Source organism: Meles meles, chromosome 21, assembly GCF_922984935.1.
Source record: "Meles meles chromosome 21, mMelMel3.1 paternal haplotype, whole genome shotgun sequence".
NCBI classification, from domain to species: Eukaryota; Metazoa; Chordata; class Mammalia; order Carnivora; family Mustelidae; genus Meles; species Meles meles.
The window spans coordinates 19,006,629-19,018,887 of record NC_060086.1 but is presented as its reverse complement, the minus strand read 5'-3'; positions in this window follow the sequence as shown (position 1 = coordinate 19,018,887).

Here is a 12,259-nt window from a genome sequence, read left to right as displayed (position 1 = left end):
GGGCAAGATAAATACCCAATAGTGCAATTGCAGGGTAATAGGGTAGCTCTATTTTTAATTTTTTGAGGAATCTCCACACTGTTTTCTAAAGCAGCTGCATCAGTGTGCATTCCCTCCAAGAGTGGAAGAGGGTTCCTCCCCTTTCGTCACATCCTCTCCAACACACGTTGTTTACTGTCTTGTTAATTTTGTCTATTCTAACTGGTGTAAGGTGGTATCTCAATGTGTTTTTTATTTGAATTTCCCTGATGGTTAGTGATGGTGAACATTTTTTCCTGTGTCTATTAGCCATTTGCATGTCTTCTTTAGAGAAGTGTCTGTTCATGTCTTCTGCCCATTTTTTGACATGATTACCTGTTTTGTGTGTGTTGATTTTGAGGAGTTCTTTATAGATCTTGGATATCAGCCCTTTGTCTGTAGTGTCAATTGCAAATATCTTCTCCCATTCTGTGGGTTGCCTCTTTGTTTTGCAGACTGTTTCCTTTGCTTTGCAGAATATTTTGACCTTGATGAAGCCCCAAAAGTTCATTTTCACCCTTTTCTCCTTTTTCCTTTAGAGACAGGTCTTGTCACAAAAAGATGGAAGACCGTTCCACGCTCTTGGATTGGAAGAATAAACATTGTTAAAATGTCTATACTGCCTAGAGCAATCTATACTTTTAATGCCATTCTGATCAAAATTCCACCGGTATTTTTCAAAGAGCTGGAGCAAATAATCCTAAAATTTGTATGGAATCAGAAGAGACCCCGAATTGCTAAGGAAATGTTGAAAAACAAAAACAAAACTGGCGGCATCACGTTACCCGATTTCAAGCTTTACTACAGAGCTGTGATCACCAAGACAGCGTGGTACTGGCATAAAAACAGACACATAGATCAATGGAACAGAATGGAGAGCCCAGAAATCGACCCTCAACTCTATGGTCAACTCATCTTCGACAAAGCAGGAAAGAATGTCCAATGGAAAAAAGACAGCCTCTTCAATAAATGGTGCTGGGAAAGTTGGACAGCCACATGCAGGAAAATGAAACTGGACAACTTCCTTACACTACACACGAAAATAGACTCCAAATGGATGAAGGACCTCAATGTGAGAAAGGAATCCATCAAAATCCTTGAGGAGAACACAGGCAGCAACCTCTTCAACCTCAGCCACAGCAAATCTTCCTAGGAACATCGGTAAAGGCAAGGGAAGCAAGGGCAAAAATGAACTACTGGGATTTCATCAAGATCAAAAGCTTGTGCACAGCAAAGGAAACAGTTAACAAAACCAAAAGACAAATGACAGAATGGGAGAAGATATTTGAAAACGACATATCAGATAAAGGGCTAGTATCCAAAATCTATAAGGAACTTAGCAAACTCAACACCCAAAGAACAAACAATCCAATCAAGAAATGGGCAGAGGACATGAACAGACATTTCTACAAAGAAGACATCCAGATGGCCAACAGACACATGAAAAAGGGCTCCACATCACTCAGCATCAGGGAAATACAAATCAAAACCACAATGAGATATCACCTCACGCCAGTCAGAATGGCTAAAATTAACAAGTCAGGAAATGACATATGGTGGCGAGGATGGGGAGAAAGGAGAACCCTCCTACACTGTTGGTGGGAATGCAAGCTGGTGCAACCACTCTGGAATACAGCATGGAGGTTCCTCAAAATGTTGAAAATAGAACTACCCTGTGACCTAGCAATTGCACTACTGGGTATTTACCCTAAAGATACAAATGTAGTGATCTGAAGGGGCACGTGCACCCGAATGTTTATAGCAGCAATGTCTACAGTAGCCAAACTATGGAAAGCACCTAGATGCCCATCAACAGATGAGTGGATAAAGAAGATGTGGTATATATACACACTGGAATACTATGCAGCCATCAAAAGAAATGAAATCTTGCCATTTGCAACGACGTGGATGGAACTAGAGGGTATCATGCTTAGTGAAATAAGTCAATCGGAGAAAGACAACTATCATATGATCTCCCTGATATGAGGACGTGGAGATGCAACATGTGGGATTAGGGGGATAGGAGAATACTAAATGAAACAAGATGGGATTGGGAGGGAGACAAACCATAAGTGACTCTTAATCTCACAAAACAAAATGAGGGTTGCTGGGGGTTAGGGGGGTTGTTAGAGTGGTAGTGGGGTTATGGACATTGGGGAGGGTATGTGCTATGGTGATTGCTGTGAAGTGCGTAAACCTGGCGATTCACAGACCTGTACACCTGGGGATAAAAATACATTATATGTTTATAAAAAAATAAAAAATAAATAAAAATTTTTAAAAAGGCAATAAGAAAAATTCCAGGAGAATGTTGGGTCACAGTCTCTGAGATGCTGGCAGTCCTCAGTGGGGGCGTCACCCCTCCTTTGGTTCGGTGAAGCTCATCTAGGGCTTGTCATCTTATTTTGCAGGTTTTCTCTCCAAACGTCACACCCACCCCAGTGCCTCATCCACCAGGGCTGTGGCCAGAGGGGTCCAGTGGAGTCACTCACGGGGCATTTTACTAATACCTTCTCATGGGCTTGGGTCCTTTTGCTCTGTTTTCAGGAAGTTAATTCCAGATAAATACCTATCTGGTACCCAGATAAATACAAGCAAGACTTACACCGAGATTTTGTGCCATTCAGTGCATCTGATTTTGGCTCTGCAAGTTTAAGAAGCTGCCTTTCCGACTGATTTCCAGAACTTGTGTGAGCGCCTAAAGTTCGTCCTCTGTTCCTGTAGCCTTCACATGTTCTTCTAGCCTGTTGCACCAGCTCCTTGTCTTTGGACTTGAGTTCCAATAATTAAGTCCATGAGAAGGGGACACAGTCATCCAGTGTTCCAGTTCATTCCACCGAGGAGAGTGGAGGGACTGGTCGCAGCTCTGCGGCTGGGGTTCAGGGACTCCCATGACTGGAATATTCTGAAGACTGTCCAGGACTGCAAAGACCAGTTGCCTCTGCACTTTCTGACTTCCTGAAGACAGACTCCTGGGCTGTCTGTCTCCACTGGCAGGGCCCAGATCCCCGGCTGGCTTTGCCAGGAGACGGGCTATCAGCTGCCATGCAGGAGGGAAGAGATAATAATGACAAGGCAAAATAAAAAATGGTATTTATCATGGCTCCAGTGTCATCAACGTGTTATTTTTATTGTTCTTCAGAATAATTGGATTTATTAGGCTCATTTATCCTCAAGTCACATGGAAAATGCTGGGTATGAAGGATGAAGAGCTGGCTGGAATACCCCAAAATCTTGAAAACCTGAAAATAAGTTACAGCAGTCCTTTTGAAGTAAACCTATCTTTCAAAACTTGAAAGTGCTGCCCTTTTAAGGGAGCCTGGACTCCGGTGATGTGGCAAACAGAGCCGAAGTCAAAACTCAAACAGATCAATTTGGAAAAATGTGAAAATTACATGGCATTGGTGAAATCCCAGACACAAAATAAAATGAAAACAGCTGTGGACAGAAAACCCCGTGTACATGGTAGATGGTCATTTATCTTGGAAAGTCTAGGGAGGAATTGCCCGCTGCGCTGACTGCGAGTGCATTTGGGAAGGGTGCAGAGCCACATGCCAGGCCCCATCCCTCGAAGCTCTGTGCCTCCTGGGAGCGTAAGTGGTGCTGCTCCCAGGAAGCAGGCATTAGATGGGAGCGTTTGGGGGACTTTACAGAACATCTTGCCCTAGAGCAGGAAACGGCAGATGCCCAGAGTGTATGATTTAAGTGTCTCATTTGGATGTCTGGCTGCAGCCCCCATGTGATACGTGGAGCCTCGACAGCTGGCACTCAGGTCACTCACAGTCCCTGAAAGGCTTCGTCAGGATGATGTACTTGTTAGCACTAGTCCGTTTCCCTCTAAAACACACTGGGATTGGGCAGAAATGCCTGCCCCAGAACAGACCTTCCCAGAGCAGGGTGGCTGACCTTTCCCATCCCACCCCATTTGGGGCTCCTGAGCAGACAAGTTCACACAGATTCCTGGGGATGCAGGAAGCCAGGATCACAGCAACGGGATTCTGGGGCGTCTCTGCAGCACCTTGCTCCCTGAGACACTGCTGTCTTGAGTTATGGCTCCTGGGGCCATTTGAAAATGTCAGAGTCCTTCTGCAGATCCGCCTCAAACTGGAAATTATCTCCACAGCTGGGATGGGAATGATTTCGTGGGGCCTCTGTGGATGAAACCACAGCAGGGCCTGCATCTCCTCCCAGGAGAGCCAGCTGCCTGTCAGGTTGCCCAGAGCGGCCAATCTCTGTAGCCCAAGGTGCCTTGGCTGGGGTTACCCTCAAGTCCCAGTTAGAGGAAAAACACTGCCTGAGAGAAAACACAAGATAAATATGACTGGTCTTACTTTAATTAAGTTTGATCAAAAGTTATTCCACATCCAGGGAAGCCAGAGCCAATTTTCACAGTGTGGTTTGCAAACCAAAGGCAAGTCGTCTAAGGCTGCCAGAGAACACGGTCCCCTCAATCTGGCCTGGGGTGAAGCGAATTATTCCTTCAGGCAGTTCACATAGAAAGGAAATACTCTGTGGTTTCTAAGTGCTCAGACTCCAAATTGTCTTCTTTTCATGTTCCCAGTGGCTCAAATTCTCCTCCTTACAGGGAGGCTGGTCCTGGACAGGATTCCAGTCCTCCAGGGGGCCTTCCCTTGTGTCCACTGGAAGACCTGGGTTCCTGTCTCATCCCTGTCTTCCACCCTTTTCTCACCTGTAGCTTCTGTCCTGGCCCCTGGGGGGGATGGGATTTGGTCCATGGGCCAGAGAAGGGTGTGATGGGGATGCTTTGAAGATGACATCATGATAGCGTCTACTATTACAGAAGACAACAGCTTCTGATTTCTCCACATTAATAAATTATGTGTGTGTGTATGCTATATATATATTATATATATATGTAATATATATATTATATATATATAATTTATTAATCTGGAGAATATATATATAAAATAAATACATTTATATATGTATTCCCCCTTCTGGGGATAGGAAGGGCTGGTCATGGTTTATTAAAGTCCCAATGACAGTCAAAGATTTTCCACAGAAACATACATGGTTACATACTAACCATTTAGCATTCAATTCCAGGAGGTACCACGATGACTTCACGTGACAGAGGCCACGCTGGCCAGCCCACAGTGTCTGAAGTGGGTCAGGCTAGCCAGAGCTATTCCAGAACAGCCTCCTCAGCAGCAGGCCCCTGCAGTCCCTCCAGGCCCCAGGGACATGGGTCCTCTCCTTACACTGGGAAGGAGACATGCCAGCTGGGGCAGAGCAGGGCTGGGTGGGGACATAGGCTTATTGTTGGCTTGTTGTGGGAACTTAGGACACTGTGCCAGGGAGAACAGGGGCAGGCAGCCTGGGCTGGTGTCTTTGCCTCCTTCTTCATGTCTGTGACCTATCTGGAGATGGGCTGCCCAGCCCCGGTGCCTCCAACCACCCTTGCAAGTTTGGGGTTTGGGGCCTGGCTGACCCGGGTGTCCCCCTGCAGCCAATCATGTGGGGGGCTTCCAGGACCCTGAACCATTCTCCCCTCTTCCCGTCCAGCTCATCACACAGCACGTCCTCCAGGCTGCTTTCCAGAACTGCACCTGAGTCAGGGAGCCCAGGCCAGGGATGTCCACACACAAGGAAGCGTGTAGGCTTTTAGACATGGTGGGTCCTTCCCCACATCAGTGAACAGCATAGACCATCCACGGAAGACATGCTGTCCCACTTGGACACCTTCAAAACTGCCGTGATTGAGGCCAATTTCTCTTTTGATATGCAGCCTTTCTAAGACAACATTTAGTAAGAACTCTTTGGCTTTATTTATTTAGGAAATCACTCCCTCATGTGTGCAGCAGGCAGAGTTCTCAGATGGAGCTCAGGACTTCCCACCACACTCCGAGGTTTCTTCCAGGACTGTGAATGCGGTGCATCTCTCTCCCATGATTGGAATGTTCTGTGGCACCAAAGACGCTGAGAGAGGGCAGCCTGACCTCATGCTGCGAGCCCTCTAATGGTCTGAGCTTTCTCCAGCCTCTTGCAGATTGGGAAGTTGGGGAATCAAGAGCCAGAAGGACTGGGTCTGAAGGAGATTCAGCTGCTGAAATGGAGCTTGCAGTGGCTCCCGGGGACAGCCAGCCAGGAAGCGGGGACCTCAGTTCCTCTGCCGCAGCACAGAATGCTACCAGTGACAAGGCAGCGCTGAAGTGAACTTCTCCCCAGAGCCTTGGATGAGGAGCCACTGCAGACTCCTGGGCCCACAGCCTTGCAGGTGCTGCATGGCCAGACAGGAGGGGGACACATGGAGTTGCTCAGTCTCCTGCAGCCGGTGAGGCAGCCACAGATGTTTTCCCGAGTTTTGCTGGTTGGTAGGGCTGTGCTGATTTCCAGGGTGGGTAGCCCTGGGGAAAAACTTCCTGGCCGCCACTCTCCCCCCCCCCCCCACCCCCCGTCATCCCATGAGGCATCTCTGGGCCTCAGGTCCCTCCTGCAGGGCAGAGGCAGTGTCTGCCCCTGTGGGGGTGGCGGCGAAGTCGAGCCTGAACTGACTTGTCTGAGCCTCAGTATCTCCTCCGGGAAGTGGGACCATGAGAACGTCATCTCAGGATGCCGTGACATCACACAGCTCGCTGTGGATGAGGCTCGAGACCAGTGTCTGCTAGGTACTGAAGGCTGCAGGACTTCCTCTAGTATCTTCTGTTTTTATTCTTCTAGAAACTGTAAACAATTCTTTAAGGGAATTTAGGTGGCCCACAGAAGAAAACGATACTTTTACCCATGTATTTAAATACCGAATGTTCTTATGAATTCTAATCATTTTGTATTTGATTTTTCTTGGTAAGCTACCAGAAATCAGAAATAAATATGCTTGAAGTATTTCTTTCTGATATTATAAATTTATTTTATTTCATGCCTTAGGTAGGATGATCCCATAGTTACATAAGTGACATACATCAGGACATTTTTAAGAATAAAAGGGTAAGTTACTTCACAGAATCAACAGCTGTCAAAAGGTCAGTCCCAGGGTTAGGGGGTGTCAGTTCTCTGGGATGGTGCTAATAGGGGCAGCAAGGATGGTGGGAAGCCCTTGTCCCTGGCTTTGTTTCTGCATCAAATTGGATGTTTTCTGTGGTTATCTGACTTATAGTGTCAGAGATGCACATATAAGGAGACACTGATCATACACATGTACACACACACACACACCTGGAGACACCGACGTAGGTACTTAGTAGGTATTTGGATGTATAAAGAATGTCTCTCCTAACTTGCTAAGACCTTCTTAAAAAAGACTTAACTTCAAGTACACCTGTAGAATTTTACCATTGTTTCCACGTGGTTTCCTCCTTTGCTCTGGAGTCATGTGCTGTTTGCATTCCTGCAGCAAACTTTAACTGGTCACAATGGATCATTCTTAAAACTCCACCAGGTCTGGTTGGTAATATCTCAGCTACGATGTGTGTATCACATTCATAGGAGAAAGTGACATGGGAGAGGTCCCTGTGTGTGTCAGTGTGTGTGTGCACACGTGTGTGTGTGCGTGGGTGTGTGATGTGTGCCTGTCAGATCTTATTCCGTGTATACCTGTGTCCTGGAAGAGATCAGAGGTTGCTTCTACCTAAAACCATTTTTTTCCTCTGCATTAGATGCAAAAGTACGAGACATTAAGGAGAAAACACCTCTGGCATGAGGTGACTCAAGCTGGGACTGCTCTGACCCGAAGCTTTGACCTTGAGTCAAGGGGCATCCTTAGGCATTGATCAGCCAGTGTCCATGCAGGACTTTTCTGGAGTGCTACTTGGAACAGCATCCGCTTCCATGATTTCTGAAGGTGCCTCGCATAGAGACGTAAGCCCAGTGCACGGACAGCTTCCACCAACGATGCTGCTTGCTTGGTGACTCCTCCCGTCTGATCTCCCCCACGCACGAACCAAGAAGCTCACGTTTGCTTCCACAGACATGCAGGAAAGGTCTGCAAAGGGGAAAAGCCCTGTGCTTTAACTTCCTTTCTCTTCACGGAGCCCTTCCTACATGTGTGGGTACCTCCAGCTGGTTTTCCTCCCTGCTGTCCCCAGCAGCGCGGCGCCCCTAGATTGAACCCATGCCTGTGCTGAGCCTCCATCACCCGAGAGTGTCTGATCTCCTCATGGCACAAAGTTATTCCAGGGTTGGCCTGCGCCCCTGCCATGACTGCTAGGGAGCCACCCTCAGATCCAAGTCTCCTCTCCGACCCCTCACCCTTGGGGGTGTGCCTGTTCCCTGCCGGGGCCTGAATGAGGCCCATCACATGCCCCATCTCCTTTCCCAGCAGGAGCGGGTCTAACTCCCTTGGGCTTCATCGCCTTGGAGGCCGGCTGGGTCTTGAGGGTTTGGGTGCTCCTACCTGAGCATTGTGCCCCATACCTGGGAGCTTTGACACCTTGAACGAGCGAGTGAGAGAAGGTCTCCCAGTTGTCCCTGCAGACCTCATGTGCACAGCTCTCACGGCCTGGGCTCAACCAAATTACAACCCAGCACGTCCGTATCCACACCCAGCATGTTGATACACTCGGAAGCACCTGATTCCCAGGCCTGCTCTGCATATTATTTTTATTAACTATGAAATGGTTATATAAACTCATTTACATCCACAATCTATAAACTCCAAAGAAAGAGCAATATTTTAGGGATGTCAGAAAAATGTTATTTACAAGTCATACTCCACTATAATTTATAGAGATTTACTCCCTGGGTTACTGGAATTGAATTGGAAAGTAGAAGAGCATTTACAGATTCGTCATTTGCATATTTATTAGCATTTATCAGCAGACATGAGGCTCCCACATCTTCCTGATGCCCCCTCCCACGTGCTCTCCTTGGGTGCTCGCTGAGCCCCCAGTGTGTGCCAGGCACTCGACCAGACCCAGATGCAGGGCTGAGGGACCCTGAACCTGCCTTCCAGGCAACTGCATTTGGAGAAGAGGCAGACGGGGAAAAAGCATTGTTGTTACGCATGGTAAGTGCTGGGGGCACTTGTCCCTGGCTTTCTTCACCTGTGTGAGTACGACCTCCATCTTTAGCCTCACACTTCATCTGAGGAAGACCAAAGACAGACAGTAAATGAGCCTCCTTAGGGGGTGGGAGAGCTGTGGACCCAGCAGAGTCCTGATCGGGCTGGACTTTCCAGGGACCCCAAAGGCCTCAGAAGCCGCTGGGGGTGGACAGCTCACTGGTCACCTGCCTGCCATGCTCACACAACAGACCAGACAGCCAAGGCAGTGGTTGTCTCTATACACATTCTTTTGTGTCCCTGTCCTTGGCTTGTCCTCCTTCCCAAGAAATGCAGGTCTCTCTTAGAGCCCAACTGCCCCTGGGGACACCTGCTGTGGTCGTGGTGGTCAGTGGATCCAGTGAGCCCAGTAGGGGCATTTGTTCATGGCCACGAGCCCCTCAGCCTGATTTCTGTGCAAAGGGCAGAGAGTTCCTGGAATGGGGGGCTTTGCCCACTGTGGAGCAGCAGGTAGGGAGGAGATATTTGTCTGGGTCCTGCCCCAACCCCCGCAGGTTGGGCTCAGTGGGGATGTGGCACTCCAGCTGACCTGCCCCCATCTTGTCCAGGGAAGGTGGTGGGTAAGACCCCTCTGGAGTTCTTCAGGACTCTGTCCTTGGAACATGGGTTGCACTCCTGAGATGGTTACACAGCAATTTACCCAGATTAGAGAGCATCACAGATGAAGTCACACGGCCTGGGGAAAAATGGGGTGGAGGAGTGTGGACTTGACAGTTGATGCCTGGGAGCACAGTGTGGGGCCCAGGGCAGAGCCCGTGAGATCAGCACAGGGTGTGCGGAGGCTGAACTCCCAAGGAACATCTTCATACCACGGTAGGTGGTTAGGACTATTCATACAGAATGCGCGGTGTTTCCGTGAGAGTGCCAAAATACATGCAGGGACTGTGGGTGAGTTGTCTTACCCTCTAACCTCATGACCCTGTGAGAGGCGATGGGAAGGAGAGGGATGCGTTAGCCGGATTCCCATGGAATGCTCCATCCATTTCCCCAAATGTTCCACTGAATGGCGCTTGGGCTTCTCCAGAATCTGACTTCTCCTGTCAAGTTAAATGGGACCCATTACTCAGAGGACTGTCCCATTAGTAATAGCCAAATGCTTTGGCCTATTAGAGAGATTGCTGGATGTTCTCAGACCTTACCATAAAGTAAGTCTTAGTGAAATTGCTGTGTATGGTTTAGAAGAGATATACACACATGTATGTTTATTGCATATTTTTAAACATTTTTAAACAGTATGTTCTCCACCTTGTTATTATGGGTAAAGTGTGTTGCAAGACACATCCTATATGCAAATAGGCTTTTGGAGAGAGATCAATTCAGAGATCCTGTAATGACATTTTCTGTTCCATTCTTCCAGTCCAAAGCTGGCTGGCCTGCCCGCCCTTATAGAGGGCAACACTGGGTGCTCAGGCCTGGGAGCACCTGTTTTCTCTGTACCCCATTAAAATAGGAAGATGGTGATGGCTTCAGATGTCATCCAGATTCCTTCTTAGCCCAGGATGTTCTTGAGTCCCTCTGAGCAGCCTCCAGGGAAGCCAGGGGCCAGGTGATTCAAAATTGTGAGGAGCCTTCCTGAGTAGGTCTGTTCTCCCTACTGACATGCTGGCTGTGGATGCCTCATCCCTGCCAGGACCCCAGCTCTGTAGTCACACCATCACACAGAAGATGAGGCCTCAGGAACCTAGACTCCATATCTCTTCTTTGCTACAGTGCTGGGGAACCCATGTTTTGAAAAATGTGGCCATGTTCTTTTCTTTTATGATTTTACTTATTTATTTGACAGAGAGCATGCACAAGCAGGGGAGGGGCAGAGGGAGAGAGAGAAGCAGACTCCCCACTGAGCAGGGATCCCCAACGTGGGACTTGATCCCAGGACCCGGAGATTATGACCTGAAATGAAGGCAGACGCCCAACCACCTGGGCCACCCAGGCGCCAGCCACCATTTTCTCTTTTATGGCATGTCCTCCAGTTAATTTTGGCCATATATGGAGTGTGACTCAGATGGGCTGCACCTGACCCTGTTCCATTCTCTTTGGAAATGAGCTCAGTCACCCTGGGTTAGATCACTTGAATGTGGCTGGAGATAACACAGATCTACCAAGGCTGTTGCTGATTTCAGGCTCTGGAACACCAGAGGGGAGAAGGATGGACACCAAAGATGGGAAATGGTTTCCATGGAAAGCTGTAAAGTCTGTTTCAAAGATTCAAAGAGGGTTTATCCAATCCCCTGCTTCCCACCAGCATTATGAAGTGGGTTTTATGTGTGTGTGTGTCACGTGGAGGAAATTGATCATAATTTTGTCTTACAGATTGCAGAAGTAAACAGATGTCTCTCTAAGGCATCCACACTGGGGCAAAATGTTTTATACCAGTGAGGTATAAGTCTGCTGTAAGATAGATTCAGAAGTGATATTTTATCTGTTCCTGTTAAAAGCAGCACTAGTGGCCTGAGGAAGAAAAGATTTGGATGTGCACATTCTCTCTGGGACTGTGGTACCCATATTTGTGGTCTGGAAACAGCTCATCTCTCTGGCCCTTTGTCTCCTCATTTGTAAAATGAGGACGTTGGAGTACATGATCTCAGATTCATCCAACTCAGAAAGATCCTCACACAGAGTTCAGTTCCAAAGTGGCTGTTGACCACCCTGCTCACGCACACCCTTTGCTGGAATTGGGGGATGAACAGCACTTCCCAAAGTTAGGCCACTGAGTGGCTGTGGACAAGGCCAGATGCCCACGAGGTCCATGGATGGAGCCAGGGGCCCATGCTTGACCAGGCACACCTGGAGGGTGTGCATCAGAGTCAGTGCAGTTGAGGAACCTGCAAGGCGGGGCTCAGTGGCAGGACCAGAGACCCAAACTAGGGAGGGATGAGCCACAGACCATGGCTGAGAGAGTGGGTCGTGCTGGTTGGGGTCTCATGGGCACCACAGTCCTGGAGCCCTTCCCTTCAAGATCAAGAGGTCTTGAATTTTAGTCTGTGCTCAGCACTATGAAAATGTTGGGCTTTCAATCCTTTGTGTGAGGGGTGGCCCCATGCACAGAGCACCTTCTGCAGTGTCCCTGGACTCGACCCACAGAGGGCCATGGTGTCCTTGACTGTGACAATCAAAATGTCCCCTGACATTTTTCCTGGACGCTCCAGTCACCACGGGCTGAGAACCGCTGCATAGGCTCATGGCATCCTCAGTCCCTGACATCCCACTCATTCACCCCGTGAG